The following is a 7,219-nucleotide window of genomic DNA, read 5'->3' as shown; positions in this document are numbered from 1 at the left end:
TCAAAATTAAAAAAAAAAAAAAAAAAAAAAAAGTGGTTTGGGAAGTCCAGAAACATCAGGAATGGAGGGAGGAAGAAAACCCAGGTGCTGGGAAGGCCCTGGGGTGGCAGGCTGTTTGGAAGAGATTGCCTTCCCCATGCTGGGATCCCCCCAGCACTTCAGGTTTGGCAGGAAGGGGGCAGCCTGCAACCCCCAAGGGCAGGTCTGGGGCTGCCAGATGTTCCAGGCATGGGGCTGGAGGGGACTCACAAAGGCGTGCCCTCCAGGGAGATGACAGCGCCACTCCCAGCTTCTCTGCCCGGGTGCCACGGTCCTTGACCTCTTGTAGCAGTTTGCTTGTTCATGCTTGATCCCTGTCAGCTTCTTTTTTTTTTTTTTTTTTGAGACAGAGTCTCATTCTGCTGCCCAGGCTGGAGTGCAGTGGTGTGATCTCTGCTCACTGCAACCTCTGCCTCCTGGGTTCAAGCGATTCTCCTGCCTCAGCCTCCCGAGTAGCTAGGATTACAGGCACGTGCCATCACACCCAGCTAGTTTTTGTATTTCTAGTAGAGATGGGGTTTCACCATGTTGGCCAGGCTGGTCTTGAACACCTGACCTCAAGTGATCCACCCGCCTTGGCCTCCCAAAGTGCTGGGATTACAGGCGTGAGCCACCAGGTCCGGCCCCTGTCAGCTTCTTGATGGCATCCTTAGAGCTGGTATAGATCATTTTGCCCTCAAGGGGTGCAGACTCAGGGGCCCAGAAGATAAATACCAGGTCCTCCTTGCTCTCCTCGGACCCATAGGTTGCGTCACCTCAGAGGACACAGCAGCAGTCTTTGTCTGGCAGCATCTTGGCAAAGGTGGTGTAGGGGTCGTCAACGGTCCAGCCCACGTCAACCACCAGGGTCTCCTCACCCTCCTCCAGGGTGGTGTTCTTCTCACCCTCACTCAGGCAGAAGAGCAGCACCATTTTCTCGCACTTCTTCACCTCCTCTGGCGTCGAAGATTTGCCCACTGTCATGTCAGTGAACACCCTGATGACACCACCAGAGATAGCCACACCAAAGGCCATGTTTTCAGAAACGAAATGGAGATAGCAGCCAGGTGCCGTGGCTCATGTCTGTAATCCCAGGTTTGGGAGGCCAAGGCAGGAGGATTGCTTGAGCCCAGAAGTTTGAGACCAGCCCAGGCAATATGGCAAGACCTGGTCTCTACAAAATATTTAAAAAAAAATTAGTCTGGCATGGTGGCATGTACCTGTAGGCCCAGCAACTTGGGAGGCTGAGAGGGGAGGATTGCTTGAGTCCAGGAGATCGAGGCTGCAATGAGCCATGTTCACACCACTGCACTCCAGTCTGAGCAACAGAGTGAGCCTGTGTCTCGAAAACGACAGCAAAGAAAGAAAGAAAGAGAAAGAAAGAAAGAGAAAGAAAGAAAGAAAAAGAAAGAAAGAGAGAGAGAGAAAGAAAAAGAAAGAAAGAAAGAAAGAAAGAAAGAAAGAAAGAAAGAAAGAAAGAAAGAAAGAAAGAAAGAAAGAAAGAAAGAAAGAAAGAAGGAAAGAAAAAGAAAAGAAAAGAAAAGCCGGGCATGATGGCTCATGCCTGTAATCCCAGCACTTTAAGGGAGGCAGAGGTGGGTGGATCACTTGAGGTCAGGAGTTTGAGACCAGCTTGGACAACATGGCAAAACCCCATCTCTACTAAAAATACACAAATTAGCCTGGTGTGGTGGAACGTGTTTGTAATCTCAGCTACTTAGGAGTCTGAGGCATAAGAATAAGTTGAACCTGGGAGGCTGAGGTTGCAGTGAGCCAAGATTGCACCACTGGACTCCAGCCTGCGCGACACAGTGAGACTTCGTGGGGAGGGGAGAGGAGGGGAAGGAAAAGAAAAGGAGATGGCAAGGAGAGCCAGAGAAAAGGAGAGCTGCTGTGGTTGCTGCCAGGGTCTGACCGAACCGAGCACTTTAATTGTCCCCATAATCCTATGATATGAGGTCCGTACTCTTACTACCCCCATTTTACAGAGGAGGAAATAGAGCCCTAGCGCTGTTAGTGATTTGGAAGAAGTCTCAAGTCTGGTGACTTGAACTTGGCCCCATGTGGTCTGGATGAGGCAAGTTACACCAAGACCTATGTGTCTCTTTTCTAGAACATATGCCTCAAGTTGCAGCAGAGGGAGGCATGTATGGAAATGTCTGCAAACTTCTTTGTTAAAATGTTTTTTCACTTTGTTTAGAAAACATACTAGTTTGATTTAAAGAAGCAAATCAACAGTTGAGAGCTCAGATTCCAGAAATATTCAAACTCGGGAGATATCGGAGAAATGCAAATGAAAATGACGTTATGAGAGAGCATTTTACACTCAGCAGAAAGGCAAAAATTAGGAAGGTGGGAATGGGACGGGTGGAGGATTGGCCAAGCTGTGCAGACAGGCAGGAGAGCAAGGAGCTAAGAGCCCAGGTGCCATAGCCAGTCTGGGGTGGAGCTAAAAGCCCATCCTGGCGCTTATGAGCTGGTTTCCTTACCTGAAAAATGGAGACAATGTTATAAAATTATTGTGAGGATTCAAACAACCGTTGACATCAAGTGCTGGGAATGGAGTCTATGCTGAATAAGGGATCTGAACCCAGCACCGGCCACTGTAAGTTCCCAGAGGGAAGGGACTTTTCTCGGCTCCTTTGCTGTATCCTCAGTGCCTAGAATAACTGATCACAGGGACAATCATCAGGGGAACCAGCAAGTAAACTATGGTAGAGTCATACTATACACTATCCCATACACTGCAGCAGTTAGAAGCAATCACCTGGTGCCAAGATTGGTGAACTTTTCCATTAAAAAATAGATAGCACTTTGAGAGGCCAAGGCAGGCAGATCACCTGAGGTCAGGAGTTTTAGACCAGCCTGGCCAACATGGTGAAACCCTGTCTCTACCAAAAATACAAAAATTAGGCCAGGCACAGTGGCTCACACCTGTAATCCTAGCAATTTGGGAGGCCGAGGTGGGTGCATCACCTGAGGTCAGGAGTTCGAGACCAGCCTGGCCAACAAGGTGAAACCTCGTCTCTACTAAAAAATACAAAAATTAGCTGGGCGTGGTGGCACACGCCTGTAATCCCAGCTACTCGGGAGGCTGAGGAAGGAGAATCACTTGAACCCAGGAGGTGGAGGTCACAGTGAGCTGAGATTGCGCCACTGCACTCCAGCCTGCACCACGGGAGTGAGACTCCATCTCAAAAGAAAAAAAAAATACAAAGATTAGCTGGGTGTTGTTGGGGGACGATTGTAGTCCCAACTACTCGGGAGGCTGAGGCATGAGAATTGCTTGAACCTGGGAGATGGAGGTTTCAGTGAGCTGAGATTGCGCCACTGCATTCCAGCCTGGGTGACAGAGCGAGCATCTGTTTCAAAAAAAAAAATAGGCCAGGTGTGGTGGCTCACGCCTGTAATCCCAGCACTTTGGGAGGCCAAGGCAAGTGGATCTCTTGAGCCCATGTGTTCCAGACCAGCCTGGGCAACAGGAAAACCTGTTGAAAACAGGAAGACCAGCCTGGGAAAACCCCGTCGCTACAAAAATTACAAAAATTAGCCAGGTATGGTGGTGTACACCTGTAGTTTCAGCTACCTGGGAGGCTGAAGTGGGAGGATAACCTGAGCCTGGAAAAGTCAAGGCTACAGTGAGCTGTGATCACACCACTGCACTCCAGCCTGGGTGACAGAGGGAGACCCTATCTCAGAAAAATAAATAAATAAAATAAAATTTTATTTTATTTTAATAAAATAAAAATTTGCTTTAAAAAAATAGTTATTTTATTTTTATTTATTTATTTTTTTGAGACGGAGTCTCACTCTGTCGCCAGGCTGGAGAGCAGGGCAACCTCCGACTCTCTGCAGCCTCCGACTCCCTGGTTCAAGCTATTCTCGTGCCTCAGCCTCCCAAGTAGCTGGGATTACAGGCACGCGCCACCACGCCCAGCTAATTTTTGTATTTTTAGTAGAGACGGGGTTTCACCATGTTGGCGAGGATGGTCTCAATCTACTGACCTCGTGATGCACCCGCCTTGGCCTCCTAAAGTGCTGGGATTACAGGCGTGAGCCACGGCGCCCTGCCAGATAGTAAATATTTTAGGCTTTGCAGACCACAAAGACACTGCTACAGCCTTAGATAATATGCAAATGAGTGGGTGGGGCTGTGTTCCAAAACCTTTATGGACATTGAAATGTGAACTCTCTGTCTTTTTCTTTTTTTTTTTTTTTTTTTTTGAAACAGACTCTACTCTGTTGCCCAGGCTGGAGTGCAGTGGTGCAATCTTGGCTCACTGCAACCTCCACCTCCTGGATTCAAGCGATTCTTGTATCTCAGCCTCCTGAGTAGCTGGGATTATAGGTGCACATCACCACGCCTGGCTAATTTTTGTATTTTTAATAGAGACGGGTTTCACCATGTTGGCCAAGCTGGTCTTGAATTCCTGGCTTCAAGTGATCCTACCACCTTGGCCTCCCAAAGTGCTGGGATTACAAGTGTGAGCCACCACGTCCAGCCTCCATGTCATTTTAATGTGTCACAAAATATGATTCTTCTTTTGATTTTTTACCCCAGTCATTCAAAAATTAGCTTGCTGACTGTACAGAAACTGCCATGCCCCAGATTTGGCCTATGGGCCATAGTTTGCTGAGTCCTATTCTAGGGCTACAACCCAGAGAAATTTTGTTTTTTTTTTTCTGAGACAGCGTCTTGCTCTGCCGCCCAGGCTGAAATACAGTGACACTGTCAGAGCTCACTGAAGCCTTTACTTTCTGGGCTTAAGTAATGCTCCTACCTCAGCCTCCAAGGTAGCTGGGACTACAGGCTCACAACACTACACCTGGCTAATTTTTGTTTTGTTTCTTTAAAACAGAGTCTTGCTCTGTCACGCAGGCTGGAGTGCAGTGGCACAATCTCAGCTCACTGCAACCTCCACCTCCCCAGTTCAAGAGATTCTCCTGCCTCAGCCTCCCAAATAGCTGGGATTACAGGTGTGTGCCACCATGCCCAGCTAATTTTTGTATTTTCAGTAGAGTTGGGGTTTCACCATGTTAGCCAGGCTGGTCTCGAACTCCTGGCCTCAAGTGATCCACCTGTCTCAGCCTCCCAAGGTGCTAGAATTATAGGCATGAGCCACCACGCCCGGCCAATTTTTGTGTTTTTAGTAGAGATTAGGTTTTGCTATGTTGCCCAGGCTGGCCTCCAGCTCCTGAGGTCAAGCAGTCGTCCCACCTTGGCCTCCCAAAGTGCTGGGATTACAAGTGTGAGCCACCATGCCTAGCCAACAAATTCTTTTTTTTTTTTTTTTTGAGTCGGAGTCTCGCTCTGTCAGGCGCCCACCACCATGCCTGGCTAATTTTTTGCATTTTTAGTAGAGACAGGGTTTCATCACCTTGGCCAGGCTGGTCTCGAACTCCTGACCTCAGGTGATCCGCCCTCCTCAGCCTCCCAGAGTGCTGGGATTACAGGGTTGAGCCACCATGCCCAGCCAACACATTCTTAAAATACAACAAGCAAAGCCAGTGATCTTGGGCAGAATGAGGGTTAGAGAGAGATAATCATGCATCCTTGCTTTCCAGGGACAGATAGTTGACCCTAAGTTGTCCCAGTAATTAATAGCCTCTCTGTCACTCTCAAAAATCCCAGATTGAATTTGCTCCCCAGCCCCAGTTAAACCATCATTCTATTTATATAAATTAAACACATACGTTCCCTAGAGTATCCCCAACCTCTAGAGCACTGGTCAGCAATTTTCTTTTTTCTGTAAAGGGCCAGACAGTCAGTATTTTCGGCTTTGTGCCATACAATCTCTGCTGTAACTACTCAAGTCTGCCAGTGTGGCGTCAAAGCAACCAGAGATGTACATAAAAAATGAGCGTGGGCCCGGTGCGGTGGCTCACGTCTGTAATCCTAGCACTTTGGGAGGCCAAGGCAGGTGGATCATCTGAGGTCAGGAGTTTGAGACAAGCCTGGCCAACATGGAGAAACCCCGTCCCTACTAAAAATACAAAAATTAGCCAGGCATGGTGGCGCACACCTGTAATCCCAGCTACTCAGGAGGCTGAGGAAGGAGAATCGCTTGAACCCAGCAGGCGGAGGTTGCAGTGAGCCGAGATCACACCACTGCACTCCAGCCTGGGCGACAGAGCGAGACTCCGTCTCAAAAAAACAAACAAACAAAAAAATGAGTGTGGCTGTGCACCAGTAGAACTTAGCCATGGATACTGACACTTGAATTTCATAAAATTGTCAGGTGTCACAAAACAGTATTCTTTTGATTTTTTTCAGCCATTTAAAGATGTAAAAACTGGCCGGGTGCATTGGCTCTCGCCTGTAATCCCAACACCTTGGAAGGCAGAGGCAGGCGGATCACTTGAGGTCAGGAGTTCGAGACCAGCCTGGCAAACGTGGTGAAACTCTGTCTCTACTAAAAATACAAAAAAAAAAATTAGCCGGGCGTGGTGGCAGGCACCTGTAGTCCCAGCTACTGGGGAGGCTGAGGCAGGAGAATCACTTGAACCCAGGAGGCGAAGGTTGCAGTAAGCTGAGATGGCACCATTGCACTCCAGCCTGGGCAACAGGGCGAGACTCCATCTCAAAAAAGAAATATATGTATATATATACATATATATAAACCATTTTTGGCTTGCAGGTTGTATAAAAGCTGGCAATGGGCTGTGGTTTGTTGCTCCCTGATCTAGGGTAACACCTGGCACCATGGTAGGTGCTGAATAAATGTCTGGTTATTGCTAAGTACATCCACAGAACAACTGTGCATGCTTTGTACAGACACATGCAGATTTAAAGACAGATGAACACCCTAGTGAGGGCCTAGGAGGGGGAGGGGAGAGGGACTAGGGGTTGGGAGTAACTGGAGAAAATAATTAAATAGGTCAGGCACAGTGGCACATGCCTAGAATCCCAGCACTTTGGGAGGCCAAGGCAGGAGGATCGCTTGAGCCCAGGAGTTAGAGACCAGCCTGGGCAACATGGTGAAACCCTGTCTCTACAAAAAATTCAAAAATTAGCCAGGCATGATGGTGCGTGCCTGCAATCCCAGCTACTTGGGAGGCTGAGGTGGGAGAATCACCTGAACCCAGGAGGTGGAGTTTGCAGTGAGCCGAGATGGCGCCACTGCACTCCAACTTGGGTGACAGAGAAACTCTGTCTCAAATACAAAAAGAAAATAATGAAATAAAATAAGCCAGGCTTTGC

The 7,219-nt window shown here is 48.2% G+C and overlaps 1 pseudogene; it reads right to left on the bottom strand.

The window, feature by feature from the left end:
- Positions 1-245: 245 nt before the first annotated feature.
- Positions 246-1,098, bottom strand: LOC129008038 (cofilin-1-like; annotated as a pseudogene).
- Positions 1,099-7,219: the final 6,121 nt, after the last annotated feature.

This window comes from Pongo pygmaeus, chromosome 1 (genome assembly GCF_028885625.2).
Source record: "Pongo pygmaeus isolate AG05252 chromosome 1, NHGRI_mPonPyg2-v2.0_pri, whole genome shotgun sequence".
Lineage (NCBI taxonomy): Eukaryota > Metazoa > Chordata > Mammalia > Primates > Hominidae > Pongo > Pongo pygmaeus.
The sequence above is the reverse complement of the archived record's forward strand: the minus strand, read 5'-3'. Positions and strand labels throughout refer to the sequence as shown.